The following is an 18,956-nucleotide window of genomic DNA, read 5'->3' as shown; positions in this document are numbered from 1 at the left end:
GTTTGGTATTGTTATGAATTAAAGATTCTTAGTGATTCTTCTCAGAGAAGCAGGGAAATCTATGTTGCATAATCTCAGAAGAAACAGTACCCTGTTAGAATCAAGAGGAAGAAGAATTTACTTAATCTAGATTTGGCATTTATGGCTTGGCACAGGTTATAGAATTAGGAGCTTAGCAAAGATTATTGAAAAATTTAAAAATTATTATTGAAAATAATTTCAAATTGCTGTTTGAAAATTGATTGTAAAATCTTACATCTTGAACTAATGCAGGTGAAAATAATTGTATTCTGTTATATTCTAATACATAGTTTAAAACATTTTCTGAAATGATACAAGCCCAACTATGTCATGCTTGAGGTGAGGTAAAACAATGTGAAACAAAGAATAGTTCTGTGCTTTCTTAACTGTATTCACAGATAAGGACAACTCCTGGTGTACATAATAGAGACATGCAAAGAATGTGGAGAGGAAGGTGTAAGTAAAATAATTAAATGCACTAAATGCTTTGCTCAGAGAAAAAAGGGAATGTCTTAACCCTTGGCCAGAGAAAGAACATTATCATCCTGCTACCAAAGTATCTCTCTCAGAGAGGGAAAACAGCTTCCTGAACATTGACCACTGCAGACCCAAACCTTCAAATTGTAGTTTATAAAACAAACCTTTCTTTAGAAGAAAAAGTTCTTAAATAAATGACCATTATGAGAATATAATGACAGTTACCCAAATGATTTCAAGATGCATTTGAACTGCTTGATATAACTATTTTTACAATTACTACCATGGGAAAATCTTGATTATGATAAAAAAATATATATATATTTACATATATATGTGTGGCTTAAATAATCAAATGAACTTTTAAAGAAGATTTGCTAACTAAATACTATTATTAGTAATACATTATAATCATAGTCATTTTAGCACTAGCAAAAAGTGAAATATAATGGTGTTAAAATCCAGTGGGACAGACTAGTAAACACTGCCATTCACTTAACTAGATCAGGCGCTGAGATACCTTTAGAGTCACTTCAGCCTTGAGATGTGAGGGCTTAAGGCTGTTCTCACTGAAGTTCAAAATGTTTACCTGCCCCCCCCCCCACTTTTTCTTTATTATTCATAAGCACAATTCAACCTAAATAAATTCTGGTGGTTATTACATATGATTAAGGAGAAATTGATTCTCCCACAAAAGTCCACATAGGGCATATTAAATTCCATATACTTTTGGATGTGGTTATTATAGTGGTTATTTTGTGCACAACATATGTATGATTCATTGGCATATTTTATTGTTAACTGCTGAACAACAAACTCACACATATGGAGGAATAACCACCATCTTTATTCAGTAGAGACAAAGTAAATGTCAAATTTCTTAGTAAAATCCATATGAAATGAAAGTTGTCATAGGAGTGACATACCAGGTTTTCCTTCAAGTTATATATTTTTCTCATATCCTGTGAGAGAAAACATGCAGCGAGCTCACTGGTTTTTCTGACTAAGACATGTCCTATCCAGCCTCTTGTCATTTTCTAGCAGAGATACCCCAGCTGGGCCCTTGGCCTTGGCCATTACTACTGATAAGGGCCTTACCAAGTAGAGAGTAATGGCAGGCCCAACTCTCCCAAGTCAGCAAGAAGTGTTTAAGGCACTCCAAGCTCGGATGACTGGACAGGCAATGAGTTTGTACGGATCAGCTGTGGTCGATAACCAGTTTCCTCAGGAACTTATTTTCTCTTCCTCCATCAACTTTACTTCCATCTTCCAGGTCCCAGAGTAGATCTTGGGTGCTTTCCTAGTTGGGTTTCAGTCATCCAGTCCACTGCACAGAACATGAAATATAATTAAAAATTATTAAATATTTAAGACCATTAACTATCCCCATTAAGCCTCTGTAAAATGAAACTTAAGAACAAAATGATGGCTTTAAATTCTTCCTGAGAGTCATGGAATTGACAGAGAGAGATGTCTGTTATTTCAAATACCTTATGATGCCCTTAAATATTCCTTATGCACATATGAAAATAGCAACCTACAAGAAATCACTTTGGCTTTCCTAGTGTAAATAAAAGTTGATTCTATCCATGTTTCAAAGAGGGTATTAAAGGCTAGACTTCACTAGAATATTCATTTTTATTCCAACCTAAAACTCACAGCACACACATAGATGAATTCAGCTCATGAGAGAGCAAAGCCAATTTAATCTCTGGATCCCCTGAGGTAAATGTAGTTCACGGTCCTGCCCCCACCCCAACCTCAGCTATAATCCCTGGGTCCTCGAGGTAAAAATGCACTGAAGTGAGGAAAATTCTGCAGCAGGATATAATGATCCAAAATGACAGGGACAATAATGACAATGAATTTCATGTCTCCCAGTCTATGAGCTGGAGATGCTTGACTAGGCTGACTTACACAATTAAATTGTTACAGGTACAGCAGGAGAGGCAGTTAGCTGTATGCTTTGGGGAATGATGCCTCTGGCAAAAGGCATATTGTGGTACCCAGACTCCTTTGTTAGGATTAAACTATTATTCCACTAGTCATGTTCCTACAATTGTTTACTTTAATAAAAGAAAGTCCGGGTTAAAGACAAGTCTTTTAAGGTGTTGATTTTATCTAAATTGAAAGCTAAGAAAATAAGACCCTAATAACACAAAGGTGAGTTTTAAGAAATTTTATTTTCCCTTTTTGATTTTCCCTCGAGTTCCTATAACATAAGTCAAATCTAAAGATGATGCCTTTAATTCTCATTCCTACTATTTGCAAACACAGTTGACCTAATCATGTGCTATTTACTACTTTAAATCTGACAGACACTTAAGTTTCTTCAGGGTTATAGAAAAAGGTTGAATAAATAACTGAACAATGTGAATTTACAAACAAAATAGCAATGTCATTATGCAAGTTTGGACAATGTGCTTCTTAGTGAAAATCTTCTTGTAAGGTTGGAGCAGGAATTTCCAAAGAGGCATGTGTGACACTCATGGGGTACACTAGGCCATCCACTAGGCTGTAGGAAGAAAATATTAGAACTTCTATTAGTTTTACTTTTATCAAATTCCTTTTATGTGTCTAATTGTATATTGTTTAAACATCTTAATATATGAGTACAGTAGTGCATGGATATCCATGCTGATATTTACTTCGCTGTTAGAATACATAATTTAGTTTTTTCTCTTTTTGACCACTGGGTTAGTACTTTGACATGATTTTAGTTTTTGGTAATTGACTAATTTGAATATTTTCAAGATCGATACTTCTAGCAAGTGGAAAAATTCCTTTAGGAGAAAAACCGTTATCAAATTCCTTCCTTCATTTCTTTTTTTTTTTTTAAAGATTTATTTTTTATTTCTCTCACCTCCCCCCCGCCCAGTTGTCTGTTCTCTTTGTCTATTTGCTGTGTGTTTTTCTGTGTCGGCTTGTATTCTTGTCAGTGGCCCCGGGAATCTGTCTTTTTTTGTTGTGTCATCTTGCTGCGTCTGCTCTCCATAAGTGCGACACCACTCCTGGGCAGGCTGCCCTTTTTTTCACATGGGGCAGCTCTCCTTGTGGGGACTCACTCCTTGCATGTGGGGCACCCCTACACAGCAGATGCCTCTGCATGGCACAATACTTCTTGTGTTCATCAGCGCTGAGCATGGGCCAGCTCACCACACAGGTCAGGAGGCCCTGGGTTTGAACCCTGGACCCCCCATATGGTAGGTGGATGCTCTATCGGTTGAGCCAAATCTGCTTCCCCTTCCTTCATTTCTTGAGGTTCAATTTCTGTGAACTTATTTTGAGGTGGTTTAAAGAAATAATTATAGAATAAGGAGGGATGTTGTCATGAGATCTCAAAATTACTAAAATATGGCATGATGCATTAAAAAAACATTGTTTATTGCTTTTATGTTCAATTCCATCTTAAAATAAGAACATAGTAAATTTATTTTTAAATGTAAAGTATCTATTTGCCAACAATTCCCAAAGCTCCTAACATTATTGTACATACTGATGTTTAAAAATTATGTAAATATTAATACATATAATATATATAACACATAGTAAGAGAATTATGAAGACCCCGAATCCACAAATAACCTTAAAACCTAGAATGTGACCAATATGTGCACATTATTTTTGACTGCTTCCCATTTCATCCTTTGCCCTTGCTATTAAAAAAGTAACTGCTGGGAAGTGGACTTGGCCCAGTGGTTAGGGCATCTGTCTACCACATGGGAGGTCTGCAGTTCAAACCCCGGGCCTCCGTGTGGAGCTGGCCCATGCGCAGTGCTGATGCGTGCAAGGAGTGCCGTGCCACGCAGGGGTGTCCCCCACGTAGGGGAGCCCCACGCACAAGGAGTGCACCCCGTAAGGAGAGCCGCCCAGCACCAAAGGAAGTGCAGCCTGCTTAAGAATGGCGCCGCCCACACGGAGAGCTGACACCACAAGATAAGATGATGCAATAAGAAGAAACACAGATTCCCATGCTGCTGACAACAACAGAAGTGGACAAAGAAGACAACAGATAGACACAGAGAACAGACAACCGGGACAGTCCTGATTTTTATTAAGGTTCATTCTTTTCCTTTTTAAAATCTTATCATGCCTCTCTCTCTCTCTCTCTCTGTATATATACATATATATATATATAAAAAATATATGGATTAGTTTTGTTTTTGAACTGTTATAAAAATTATGTACAGTGTTTACATAAATTAGTTATAAACACTTTGGAAAAGTTTTATCTCCCTACTAAAGTTGAACATGTACATAGCTTGTGATTTCACCAATTCTACTAGGTATAGGCCAAGAGAAATTCAAAAGTCCACCAGGAGATACACACAAAAATGTTCACTATGGCACTGGGTATAATTTCAAAAAGGGATACAATTCAGACATCCATCAAGAGATAAATTAGAGTGTACTATTTACGAAATGGATTAAAAATATAGCATTGGAATTGAATGAACTATAGCTAAACTGAAAACACAATGGGCCTTAGGAAAATGGTATAATAAATTGCCCACAATTGTAAGCTTCACAATCATACTTAAACACTATTTTCCAAAGTATTGTAACATGGTTAAAATAGTTAGCAAAATGGAAATAGAAGACTTGGGTTTGCAAACTTTACTGTGTTTTGCGCCCCCACATTATTCGTCTGTTTTCACATTTATAAATTTAGACTTATAATATCTAAGATACTTCTGGAAAAATGGGGAAAACATTCTTTTTTTTTGAGTAAAAAGACTATTTGCTGTTTTTAAGTTTATTTCTGAGTTTCAAAGATTATTTCCCCTTTCCCACATTTTTAGAATTTCCTGTATTCCCCATTCAAACTTGGCTGCCACAACCAGACACACAGAACATGCAAAGATCTTCTTTTTCTTGCATCTATGGTGGAAACCTTAGCAGCAGACATTAACTGCTCCAGGTCTGTCAGAGAGGCATTGGAAAAACATTCTTAAAGAGAAAGGAAAATAATGTTCATATAAATGTGCACCAGGTAAATAAAGAATCTTTGAACTTTAAAGATAAAAACACAACAATTAAAAAAAAGTTTCTCTAAAATTATCCAACTCGTAGGCATTGATTGGAACATCAAGTTTAAAACATTGGTTTTAATATTCCTCCTTATCCTTCTGCAATTTTGTACTAATAAATTAAATGAATAATTTTTTATCTTGATTTCCTAATGTCATCCTCTCCTTTGTATTTCTCTTCTTGTTTTCTCTGAGTTACATAAATGAAACTGACATTATTGCTCATATAGCAGGCATCTTTTTTTGCCCCCAATTGCTGCCTTTTTGCTATTCAGTGTATGCAGATACCAACTAATGCTAAATGAAGTTTGACATGTACCCCTAAGAAATAAAACTTAGAAATTGTGGCTTCAAAGGAAATGAATAAATAGGACACATTGTGTCCACCCAGCTAACATCCAACATATGCTTTTGTGTCCTCATGATGAGACAGAGCAAAATAGCCCCTAGGAAAGTTTGCAATTGTTTATTGCTCATTTGACCAGCTTGTATTAAATACCAGGCTTTTGTTCTCTTACAATTCATTTTAAAACAAAATCCCAAGCATATGAAAGTTGATTTGATCACATGTATCCTTCTGAGGTGGTAGACAACCACGTTCATTCTGTGTATAAAATTGTAAAAAGAGTGCTCAAAATTCATGAATAGTAGAATATTGTTTTAGTTTGCTAGGCTGCTGAAAGAAGATACCATGAAATGAGTTGGCTTAATAATAGAAATTTAATAGCTTACAGTTTTGAGGCTGAGAAAAATGTTACATAAAGGCACTATAAAGGTAATGCTTTCTTCTCAAAGACTGGTGATCCTACTGGTGATCCTGGACTCCTCTGTCACTTGGCAAGACACATGGCAACGTCTGCTGGTCTCTCCCTTCTCGTCCAGGTTTTGTTGCTTTCAGCTACTTGCTTTCATGGTTTTCTCTCTCTGTAATCATCCTGTTTATAAAGGACTCTGGTAAGAGGATTTAAACCAATCCTGAATGAGGTGGGTCACTCCTTAATAGAAGTAACCTCATCAAAAGGTCCTACTTACAATGGGTCCACACATACAGGAATGGATTAATTTTTAAAACATGCTTTTCCGGGGGTACATATAGTTCCAAACCACCACAGATAGATATATTGTGCTCTCCTGCCCCGCCAGCGGGTGTACGGAGACCAGGAGGACAACAGGGTACCCGAGAGAGAGAGAGTGGGCAGATGGTGGGGAAGAACCACTCAGAGCCGCACCATGGTGTGTCGTCTTCTTCCGTTTATTCTTTTTGTACAGAGCAAGCTTATATAGCGTCTTAAGCATTTGTGTTGCAAGGGGATTGGTCAGGGCTGGAACAAGACCTTATATGGCTTGGAAAGGGCTCCGGGGGAAAAAGGGGTGGGGAGAGGGCAGGAAGCAGGGGGAAACAGTGCTGAATCATGCCGCCCGCCATTTTTTCTACTGGTGTGGGGCGGTCTGCAAAATGGCGGGCGCGCCCCCAACAATATATAAGTTGTTTGAGCAAATAGTTCTGGTGAGTTTACAGTAAGCTCTCTACTTCTCCCACTCCGTTTCAGTTGACCCTTTCAAAAAAGATTCTAAATCAAAATCTCCACCCTTTCTTTCCCCCAGTTTACTCATTCATGCAGAAATAATTATGGAACTTCTACTGTTTGCCAGCTCTCATGCCTGGCATTAGGGCCAAATACACTGGACAGAATTCTGAGCCTGCAGGCTTTGGAGAGTGTTCACTGTCTATCTGCTAAATATTATGCCAACACATCATCACCATTACCAATAATGTTTACATTTGTCAAAACATTTTTTCCTCATTTATCTTGGTCGACTCTGAAAATATCTCAATGACTATCACAATGGTGGGATAGGGTATTAGTGTCCCTATTTTACAAGAAGGAAGAAAAATCGTAGCTGAATATTTCAATCAATATTCTAGATATATGGGGATGTACAAGTAATTTTTTTGGCTAAATTAAAAAGAAAAGTTCTTTCCAAAATACAGATTATAAGCTTACAACCTCTTTCAGCTATCCTTGGTTTTAAGTCTGTCATCTGCTCTCCCCATTCTCCTTCCCTAAATAGACAAAGAGTTTAATGAAGTATACACTTTTTATTATGGAAAATTTCAAGCATAATTTAAAGTAAGGAGAATAATAAAATGAACTTCTAATATTAACACTAACTCATGGTCAAACTTTCATCTATATTCCTATCTACTCCCCCTGTCCCCAGTATTATTTTGAAGAAAATCACAGATAACCTACATTTCATCCATGCATATATTTTTTCACACCTTATACAATTGCATATTTTATTTAATTTTTATTATATTTTTTAAAGATACATAAATAACACAAAATGTTACAATAAAAAATATAAGAAGTTCTCATATTCCCCACTCCCCACATCCCCCACTCCTCCCACATGAACAACTTTTTTCATTAGTGTGGTACATTCATTGCGTTTGATGAGTACATTTTGGAACATTGCTACACTGCATGGATTCTAGCTTATGTTGTAGTTTACACTCTCTCCCAGTCTATTCAGTGGGTTATGGCAGGATATATAATATCCTGCATCTGTCCCTGCAATATCATTCAGGACAACACCAAGTCCCAAAAATGCCCCAGTATCATACCTCTTTTTCCCTCTCCTTGCCTTCAGCAACTCCCATGGCCACTGTCTCCACATCAGTGATATAATTTCTTCACGGCTGCAAGGAGGAGAATCCCATTCATCAACCATGTGGGATCTAGGCCCCCTCTCGATTTAGAGGTGGAATGGGCATCACCATCCCAGGGTCCTCAGGATGGAGGAATAAAATATGGATCAGAGTGGACTTAGTGGCATTCTACTATAGAATTATTGTGACTGTAGCAATGGAAGAATTTATATCACTGATGTGGAGATATCCATGCATATTTCAGTATGTGTCTTTAAAGTTAAGGACTCTAAACATAACCCATGTAAAATATTTAATGATAATACCTATATATCAAATATCTGGTCACAGTCACATGTCTGCAGTAGTCTCATAACCTTAATTGGCTCCATATATAAAAAATAACCATTAAAACAAAGTCCTAGTTAGTGTTTATATAGGTAAATTTATTTCTTTTAACCCACGTGTTTCCCGTATCTTCCTTTGTTTCCTCATGATTTCATTTCACAGGTTTCCTGTATTTCTTATAAATTGGTAGTTATACTTTTCTGTTAATCTATTGCTGTGTAAGACATGACATCCAAACTTAGTGGCTTTAAAAAAAAAAGTAGAAACTGTTTTTCACAATTCTGGGGGTTGTTGAGCTCACCTGAGAGGTTCTCACAGGACCCCTCATATGTTGAAGTAAAATGGTGGCTTAAGTTGAAGTCTTCTGATAGCTTTTTTACTTTACCTATCTGGTGCCTGGGCTGGGAAGGCTGGAACAGCATCTCTCTTTCCCCATGGCTTCTCTACCTGGCTAGCTTGGGATCTGTCAAAGGGTAGTCAGACTTCTTACATGGTGGATGGCTTTCCCCAGTCAGAGTACCGAAAGACTAAGGCAGGAAATGCAGTTTCTTCTGACTAGCCTTGGAAGTCCATGGTCCCACTTTTACCACATTCTATTAATTAAAGTGTCACAGGGCCAGCCCAGATTTAAGGTAGGAGACATCACAGAGATGAGAAAACCAGGAGAAATGGTTTCTTGGAGAGAGTTGGCATCTTTGTGACTAGTTACTGTGGGGCTTAATCAGATTTTTGGGGGGTCAAAAATACCTCATAGGTGGTGTTGTGAGCATCCATCCCAAGTCTTGTTGTGTTGTTGTTACTAGTCATTATGATCATTGCCCAGATTGATTATTTTTTTAGAGGTTACAGAATGGTACATTTTAACTCTATCATTCCTTCTTCATTTATTAGTTGGATTGCTTATTTGCTTGCCCCAATGTACATTTTATATAGGATAGGTCTGGATAAATGCTTGGTTTTATTTTCATTTGTTTACTAGTTTTCAAAAATAATGAGATAATTTTCTAGCGTCTCCTAAAAGTGACCAGATTTTATTTCTGATGTTCAATATAGGGTCATGAATTTTGATGTGCTTCAATCCATTAGAGTTGTTGGTGTTCAAATGACACCACTTCTGGCCTATGGGTACCTCCTCAAATTGGTTTGGGAGCTCTTTTGATATGCTCAGTGGTGTATAATGACTTCTTTGCTACTTGGTATGACAAGATATTCCAGGCTTATCTCGAAACTTATCTGCCCTATACCTGGAAGCAACCATTTCTCCAATAAACCTTGGTTCTTTGAGTGGAAAATTGTAACGAAGGACCATAATCTAGTTGCTATGTATATTCATTGCTGCTGAGTTGTTCATAATTTCCAGGCCTATCTGTAGAAAACGTTGGGCAAAAAGAAAAATAAGTGTTCTGAGACATAGTTCCGCTTCAAATTTGGAGAGGAGGTGATTTATTTAATACCATCTTTCATGCCTCCAAATATATTATAACTGACAACAGTTTAAAATGGTTTTTTGCAGTTTTTCTGTTTGGGGTTGTTCTTAGGGTATAAGCTAATGGAGTTAAGTGGACAAATGGTTTTCTTTTAAAGCTACTTGGCATAGTTCATAAGGATATCATTGCGTTAACCAACTCAGTACAACAGATCAATTTCATTTTGCTTTAGATCATTAGGGCTTTCTGTTTAAAACCTGTGCTATTGTTTTATAATTTTGTAAAATTCAGTTTCAAAGTTAAAATAGAAACAGACTGTTCGAACAAGACTAGCTTCTCCGTGTCCCCTCCACCATATTCTATTCTTCCCCCTAAATGGAACAGTTTTTTTTTTAACTTGGTTTATCCTTTTGTGTGTGTGTGTGCATGTGTGTACATATATACTTGTCTTTGCTCCCCCTGTCATATCAAAGCATAGTAGTGCCTTGCTCTTTTCACCTAATATTGTATATATATCTCATTCCCTAGTAGCATAAGAGACCACATAGTTTTAAAAAGGTAAATTTAAAAGCTCCAGGGACCAAATATCAAGGGATTAAATTTTCTATTTATATTAGCTGTTTATAAGAAAATATACCTATTAAAGCAATCTTAGTCATTAATAAGCCACATTTTCAAGTTACTTTTTCATTTTATAAGTGAAAATGAAATCCTATTTACTTTCTTTGGACATTACAAAACAATGGTACACCCACTAGTTTTTCCTGTACAGAGAGCTTAAAATTAGGCTGGAAGTCTCAAATGCTATTATTATCATTATGTAAAATATGCTCTGATTTGTTTAAATATGCTAAAACCTACTTCATATCATCTGCTTGCCTTGAATGCCAATCTGCTTAGTCAGACTAAATGCTCATGTTAATTACAGTCTTTTAAATAGATGGGTTTGTCTTATAGTAATATTCGAAATGCATAGTTCTTAGTAAAATTTTATTTTTCTTTACTTCATGTTAATGATGCAATTTTAAAAATTTAGATGTGAAACTAATTAATTACAGCTTAAGGTTAAGATTTAAAAGTTTGAGTGACTTTCTGGTTTTGTTTTAAAGACATTGAGCATTTTGAATGTAACATTAAAAAAATAAAGACAAAAAAAAAAAATAGGGACATTGAGCAAATACATGCCCAAGAGGTATAAGCTGTGTTTAAATATGATGCATCTGGGAAGCGGATTTGGCTCAATTGATAGAGCATCTGCCTACCACATGGGAGGTCCAGGGTTCAAACCCAGGGCCTCCTTGACCTGTGTGGAGCTGGCCCATGCACAGTGCTGATGTGCACAAGGAGTGCCCTGCCACGCAGGGGTGTCCCTCGTGTAGGGGAGCCCCACACGCAAGGAGTGTGCCCCATAAGGAGAGCCGCCCAGCATGAAAAAAGTGCAGCCTACCCAGGAGTAGCGCCGCACACACAGAGAGCTGACACAGCAAGATGACACAACAAAGAGAGCCACAGATTCCTGATGTCGCTGATAAGAATACAACTTGGGGGATGGCGGGGAAGGTGAGAGAAATAAAAAAAAAATGATGCATGTGGAAGCTTAATGTAACTATCCAGTGGATTTGTTTCAAAATAACTCTCCTTCTGAAATAAAATCTTATAGGTCACATTTAGAGAGAGGGAGGAAGGAACTAGTTTCCATTAGAATATAAGGAAATAAATAGGAAGTAAAAATATAATTTTTAAAATATATATGAAACTGATGTTCTTGCAACTTTATTGTATGATGATATAGTGCTCACATATTTGCTGGCAGGCTCTCTAGGCACCCACTGCTCTATCCACTTTAATGTGTTTTAGCAATCATTCAGGGAGATCAAGACTCTTTGCTCAGGTAAGTGTTTAAAAAAAGGAAGAAGGAGAGAAGAAAAACAGTAACCAAATCTACTCTGGAGTTGTTCTCTACACATACCCGCAAACATGCAGCTTTCTTAGTGCAGTGGAAAACCGGCCTGACATGTATTTATTTCACAAAAATAATAGTAATAAAAATATCCCTTCAATAAAAAAACTGCACACTATAGTTTCAACTACCATTTCTACAACCAAGCCCTAGAAATATAATACAGAATAGTGTGAAAAAGTCATTGGTATATAGTTCTTATAAATAAAACTAACCCCTTGGTAGATTTTATTTCCTGGAGCTATTTTAGAATGTGAATTTTCAAGTTAGTTTCATTATTACTATTAATGCCTACTCATATCACACTTTATATTAGCAAAACACTCCTTAGATTGTTACATCTACCCACGGAAAGCAAGAATCGCACAGCACCTATTTTTTCATTTTAAATTCAGCTGTGCTCATTAAACACACCCACAACTAACTCCCCACAGAACTTACATAACTAATGCCGCTTTGCTAGAAGAAACCAAATAAGCATTCTTGCATTTACTAGAAAAGTATTTCCAAAAATTTGCTGTTATTCAGAATAATAGGTCTTTGAGAAGAAAATGATAAAAGGACACAATAATTTGATGAAAGCTATTATTGGCTTATGAACAAAGTCAAACAACTGGAGCTTTCTTTATAGCTTCATGGCAAAGATGATTAATATATAATTCAGAATTAAATTGGGATAGGTAATTTTCAAGACTATCAGTAAATGAGAAACTTCATATTTCCCTAATTTTAAATTCTTCTAATTTTTAACATGAGGAATAGTATACTATAATGAATGGGTGATTCATGCAGTTTTACTTTCCCTTTTGATGAACAAAGGCTGAATGAAGGGCAATAAGAAAGTGGCTCTTAGTCATTTCTATGTCTTGATAACTCTATGTGCAAAGCACTCTACTTCAATAGTTACCTCAAATCCATTTTGGTAAAAGGAGGGTCTTAGTTTGCCAGGACTGCTATGACAAATTCCACACAATGGGTCAGCTTAAACAATAGGCTAGAAGTTCAAAATCAAGGTCTCAATAGGCCAGGCTTTCTCTTAGAATCTCCTGTGGTCTGGCGCTGGCTTACCACAATCCTTGGGGTTCCTTGGCTTGCCTCTCTACCTCCATCAGGTGGCCATCTGCCTCATTCTCTGGTTTCTTCTTAGTTCTTGCTGCTTTTGTCCCTGTGTAGTCATCTGTGTCTGTCTAGATTTCCTCTTCTTATAAGGTCTCCAGCCAAAAGGATTAAGGTCCACCTTGATTCAGTTTGACCTCATCTAAGCAGGATCTTCAAAGATTCTCTTCACAAATGAGCCCACACATAAATTAATGTGCTATTAATTTAACTAATAATAATACCTTCAAAGGTTCTATTTACAAATGGGTTATTAGGCGCAGGAGCACATTGACTTGGACAAGTTTTTTGTGGGGCACATGATTCAATCCCCAGCAGAGGGATATAAATATATTTTAAAAAGTTAATTTGAATACAATTAGGATTTTAAAATTGAATGAATTAATTTACTGCCACCTCCAAAAAGGAAAAAAAAATCCAAAATCAAAAAGGAATAAAATAAACCCAAATAATTCTTTTTCTTTTCTTTTCTTTTTTTAATTTAAGGAGGTACCTTGAATTAAACCCAGGACCTTGTACAGGGGAAGCAGGTGCTAAACCACTGAGCTACATCTGCTCTCCAATTATCTTTTTTTTTTTTTTGATTAATAGTTGCTTTCCCCAACAGCATTTTAAAAACGACCATGTGGGGAAGCAGACTTGGCCCAGTGGATAGGGGTCGGTCTACCATATGGGAGGTCCGTGGTTCAAACCCCGGGCCTCCTTGACCTGTGTGGAGCTGGCCTATGTGCAGTGGTGATGTGTGCAAGGAGAGCCCTGCCACGCAGGGGTGTCCCTTGCGTAGGGGAGCCCCACACACAAGGAGTGCGCCCCGTAAGGAGAGCCACCCAGCGCGAAAAAGGAAGTGCAGCCTTCCCAGGAATGGCGCCACACACACGGAGAGCTGACACAGCAAGATGACGCAACAAAAAGAAACACAGATTCCCGTGCCGCTGACAACAGAAGCGGACAAAGAAGAACATGCACGCGGCAAATGGACACAGAAAGCAGACAACAGAGGGTTAGGGGGGAAGGGGAGAGAAATAAAACAAAACAAAACAAAAAAGCCCCCCCCAAAAACAAACAAAGAAACGGTGTATGCTAGTTGTAAGTAATAAGTCTATTGGGTAACATGAGATTAATCTATATTCTTACCTTTTCCCCCTGATCTCCTGCTTGTATATTTCTTTTTCCGATCATACATTTGGGTGAAACTGTTGTTGTCATGAACCTTAAATATGAATATATAGAGAGAAACATACTTCCTTGCGCAATTCTCTTTTTTTAAAATGTAGCAAAGGACCTATTGAAGAGAAGCTATGCATAAACATGATTAACAAACATAATGAAACACACGTTCAATTTAGAGTAATATTTAAAGTAATACAAATACCTGAATGCAATTAAATACCTCACTAAAGTTTATTTTAGTTTGCTACATTTGCTGCCTAATGTAACATTAGTTCTTCTCCCTAGGATAGAATTACCTCACCCTATAAATTTTAATTTAAACACCACTTTCGAGATTTATCTTTTCCACCTTTTGCTATGGAGTGTCACAGTTCAACCAGCCTTTTCTTGCATCTAGGGTATACTGAGGGCCTGCTGTGTACAGGTGTTTTCTTCCTCCTCCCATCCCCCAGTGCTCCTCCCCCATCAGGTTTTGAGTAGATGCTCTTCTTTATTTTCTGCACTCTCAGACTGTTTTATACTGTTAATTCACTTCTAATTATGGCATTTTCACCATTTTTCACAAATACTGACATTCTTGAAATTTTAGTGACACCAAAATTGACTGATCCAGGCAAGCCCTTTATTGAAATTATTCTACAGTCTGCTGCATCAGCACTCATTAGACACCAGTGTGACCCAGAAATCAGGAATCCAAGTCACTGAAGTTCTGACCATAACCAATAAAGCAGCAGGAACTTAGCAGGCTATTGAGTACTAGATGGCTTGGGGGAAAAAGTCCCTAATATTTTAAATTTCCACCATATAGAATTTATGTATTGTCTAGTATCGGATAGTCTCATCTTAAAGCAAGTTGCCGTAAAGATTTTCCAAACTGAAGAAGAGCCGCAGCACTTTGTTTCAGCCGGGCATCTGTATGTGTTAGAACTGGTAGGATAGGAGGCCAGAGTCTACCTCGAGGGGCATTAGGATACCCCAGAACTTAAAATCTCTCTTCAACCTCCCAAGAAAGAAAATTCCTCTGGGCTACAGGAAGCAGCAGCCACTGAGCATGGCCTGCTTCTGTTCTCTACAACTTTTCATTGTGTCCAAAATAAAACGGACATGTTCCAGAAAATTCTGTAGCATTGCAGCGCTGAGGAACATATGGATAGATCATGGCGGTCTCTGTGTATAGATTTGGTTAATCTCTCAAAGGGAAATAATAAAAAGCTGAGCACCCTCTTTCCCCCTCAACAACTCCTGAGTGAAGTCCTGGAAAGATGGTGTAGAACATGTGGAAAACACTATTAGAACTTTAGCCTCCTGTTTGTGCTGCGGAGGCTGCTGTTCCCCAACAAATTGCAGCCCGTCTTGACCACTTGCATCCCACCACACTGCCTTTAGGCCACTAAAGAATTGGATTCTGTCAGTAGGGCCTCAGGTTTGGATCTCATGAGTTGGTGTAAGCTACATCGTTCGGGAACTCAAGAAGTTAGGAAGAGAACTTGGAGTCTTTCGCACGCACGTTGTAATTGGAATCGTAGGTGTGGAACATTGAGGCAGGGCAATTCTTTCTTTATATCTACCTTTATCTCTCTCTTCATCTCTATACAGCTCTCTCTTTCTTTACACACATACATGCATACTTATATATACTAACACATATACACATACTCTGTGTAAACACTCTTAAAAGGAATAGGTGAAGGAAAAAGTTCAAAGAAATAAGAGAAAATGAGCCTGATGTCATAGTTAATCTAGAAAAGCAAGCTTCAGAAATGAGAGAATGGTTAGATTTTAGAGAAAGATCATGTACTTACAAGACTAAAGGATACTCTGATTGTAATTATAAAGTCTTTGATTTTATTGGACACCCTTTCAAGGGAATGCCAAGAAGAATTCAGATACAGAGCATATGATTGTTGGATGAAAGAGGTGAAGAGAACAGCATGAATGCAGATTTAGTCTTTCAAGGTGTTGTTTTGAAGAGAAGGAGAGAGCATTTGGTGCAGGAAGACCCATGATCTCAGGAACATATTCAGATGATTAATGGGAAAGAACCCAGGAGTACGAGAGAAATGAACATGTAGGAAAGAGAAGGTCTAATACATGGAGCAGTATCCATCTCTGTTCATATTTCCCGGTCAATTTAACAGTATCCCTTAACTAGATTTTCTTACCTTTTTGATTGTTGTCTTTGTGGCTTGGCCTCTTAATTCGTATGACTTTTGTTAAATCTCCCTGAATTTTGAAGTGAATTAATAAACTAATGTCAAGTGTTTTCCAAATTCTGTTTTAAGGATAATCTAGGTCTTTTCAAACTTCAGGTATGTGGGTTTTAAAAATCTGTAATTGCCCAACTGGTTTATGTCAGCATTTTGGAAAGAATATCAATCTTTAAAGTGGTATTAGAGATACAAACCCTCTGGGGAGTGAAGAATGCCGGGTGCATGCTAATTTTGTACTTATCCAGGTGGAAGAGAGAGATGAATAGCCAAAGTTATAGATAGAACAAAGGGATGTCAGTTGCAACCTGGTCTCAGTTTAGGCTTAGCTCTCCTCTCCAATCACATATCAGAACTTTAGTGGCTTATTTATTTATTTTTAACCTGTATCATTTAAAGATCTTACTTTGACAAATCACGTTTTGATTTTTAGTCTGTGCTTTTGGCATGTGCTTCCACAGTATTAGCCAACTCTAGATCCATACTGAATTCATTATGTACCTTATGTATGTAAGTAGTAATACTTCCTTTTAATGAACATACGGTTACATCAAAGTGCTGTGAGGTTGTTTTACAAAAATGTTTTTGTGCAGCACTCCTCAGAAGTTTTGAGATGAGTGTTAAGGTGAAGACTAATATGCTATGTTTTAAATTATATTTTAATGGAGTAATATAATTTCACTGTCTCAAAGTGAATAGACTGTTATAGTTTGTTGGGGTCTTTGATTCTTAGTCTTAGGTTTTCAATGAGAATTCAATATTTTTGGCATACAAGTTTTTTTTGGGGGGGTACAGTATACTTTATTGATGGTACATGACAAGGTAGGGCCCTCTGAGCCCCTCCTCTTCTTCAGGGGGTCTGGGATGGAAGCTGTGGAGGATGGGCAATGCTCAGTGTTGGGGATCAAGTTGGGGCCAGGACTCCCCAGCAGCTGCCACTCTCTTCCTTTCATGCTCTTGCTGGGACTGGTGGTCCAGGGACTCTTACTCCTTGGAGGCCTCATGGACAATACATTTCACCACCCTGTTGCTATAGCAAGATTCATTCTCATACCAGGAAATGAGCTTGACAAAGTGGTCATTGAGAACAATGCCAGCCCCAGTATTAAAATTGGAAGAGTGGGTGTCACTGTTAAAGTTGCAGGAGACAATCTGGTCCTCAAGTGTCACCCAGGATGCCCTCTAGGGGTCCATCTGATGCCTGCTTTGGTTCACGACTTCTTGATGTCATCATATTTGGCTGCTTTCTCCACATAGCAGATCAGATCCATGATGGACATGTTATGGGTGGGAAAGCAGAAGGCCATGCCAGTGAGCTTCCCATTCAGCTCCTGGATGACCTTACCCACCACCTTGGCAGTGCCAATAGAGGCAGGGATGATATTCTGGGCAGCTCCATGGCCTTCATGCCACAGCTTTCTAGAAGGGCTATCCACAATCTTCTGGGTGGCAGTGATGGCTTGGACAGTGGTCATGAGTCCCTCCATGATGCCTAAGTTATCATGGATGACCTTGGCCTTGGGGGCCAGGCAGTTACTGGTGCAGGAAGCAGTGCTGATGATCTTCTGGAAGTTGTCGTACTTTTCATGGTTCATGCCCCTCATAAGCATGGGAGTATTGGCTGATGGGGCAGAGATGATGACTCTTGGTGCCATCATTCCAGTGAGCCCCAGCCTTCCCCAGTGTACTCCACAACATATTCAGCACCAGCATCACCCCATTTGATGTTGGCGGGACTTTGCTCCTGGAAGATAGTGATGGGATTCCCATTGATGACAAGCTTCCTGTTCTCAGCCTTGTCGGTGCCCTTGATCTTGCCATGGGTGGAAACATCCTGGAACATGTAGACCGTATAGTTGAGGTAATGAAGGAGTAATCAATGGCAACAACCTGCCCATTGCCAGAGTTCACAGCAGCCCTGGTGACCAGGCACCCAATACAGCCAAATCTGTTTATTTCAACTTTCACCATTGTGTCTCAGGGATGCGGCCGGCACTGCATGAAGAGCTGTGGCTGCTTGTTGAACGGGAAGGAGGAGAGAGCTGGCATACAAGGTTTTTTTACGTGTGACCAGGTGAATTGATAACTCACAAACTTGACTTTGAATTTGCATCCTGAATTACAATGTTGATAAAGAGTAGATGAGTGACTGTCTTCATTTCTAGATAGTTAAAATTCATGGACTCTACTTTTATGGATTGCTATATGTGGCAGCACTAAACCTTGATTATGTCTGCTAAAAGCTTTCTTGTCCTTAAAATATGGAGACCCTTCAATAAAATATGGGGATCCTTCAACAGCTTTTGAAGTCAGGGCTCCCTGAAGGCAGGCTGAAAGAAGCAGAGACATGAACCAAGAATGGGCTGGGCTGGAGATATAGTCGGGCTGAGGCGGGCTGCAAGGAGAATGGCTGGCAGTCTAAAACCACTTGTCTCAGCTGCTTTAGGCAACCTTAGTACTCATCCCAGTCTGCATTAGCGTGTGTGTTTCTGATGGTGGGTCTGAGCAGGGCAGCAGCATTTCTCCTGGTGAAGTGATAATCCATGG

At 38.3% G+C, this 18,956-nt stretch overlaps 1 protein-coding gene and 1 pseudogene across 9 annotated transcripts in view; one reads left to right on the top strand and one right to left on the bottom strand.

Moving 5' to 3' along the window:
- GPD2 (glycerol-3-phosphate dehydrogenase 2) overlaps positions 1-18,956 on the top strand; it is a 158,609-nt gene that overhangs the window by 86,291 nt on the left and 53,362 nt on the right. The gene's annotated exons all lie outside the window — the stretch shown is intronic.
- On the bottom strand, positions 17,394-18,380 carry LOC105745703 (glyceraldehyde-3-phosphate dehydrogenase pseudogene; annotated as a pseudogene).

The sequence above is a fragment of the Dasypus novemcinctus genome, chromosome 7 (genome assembly GCF_030445035.2).
Source record: "Dasypus novemcinctus isolate mDasNov1 chromosome 7, mDasNov1.1.hap2, whole genome shotgun sequence".
In the NCBI taxonomy this organism is placed as follows: domain Eukaryota; kingdom Metazoa; phylum Chordata; class Mammalia; order Cingulata; family Dasypodidae; genus Dasypus; species Dasypus novemcinctus.
The sequence above is the reverse complement of the archived record's forward strand: the minus strand, read 5'-3'. Positions and strand labels throughout refer to the sequence as shown.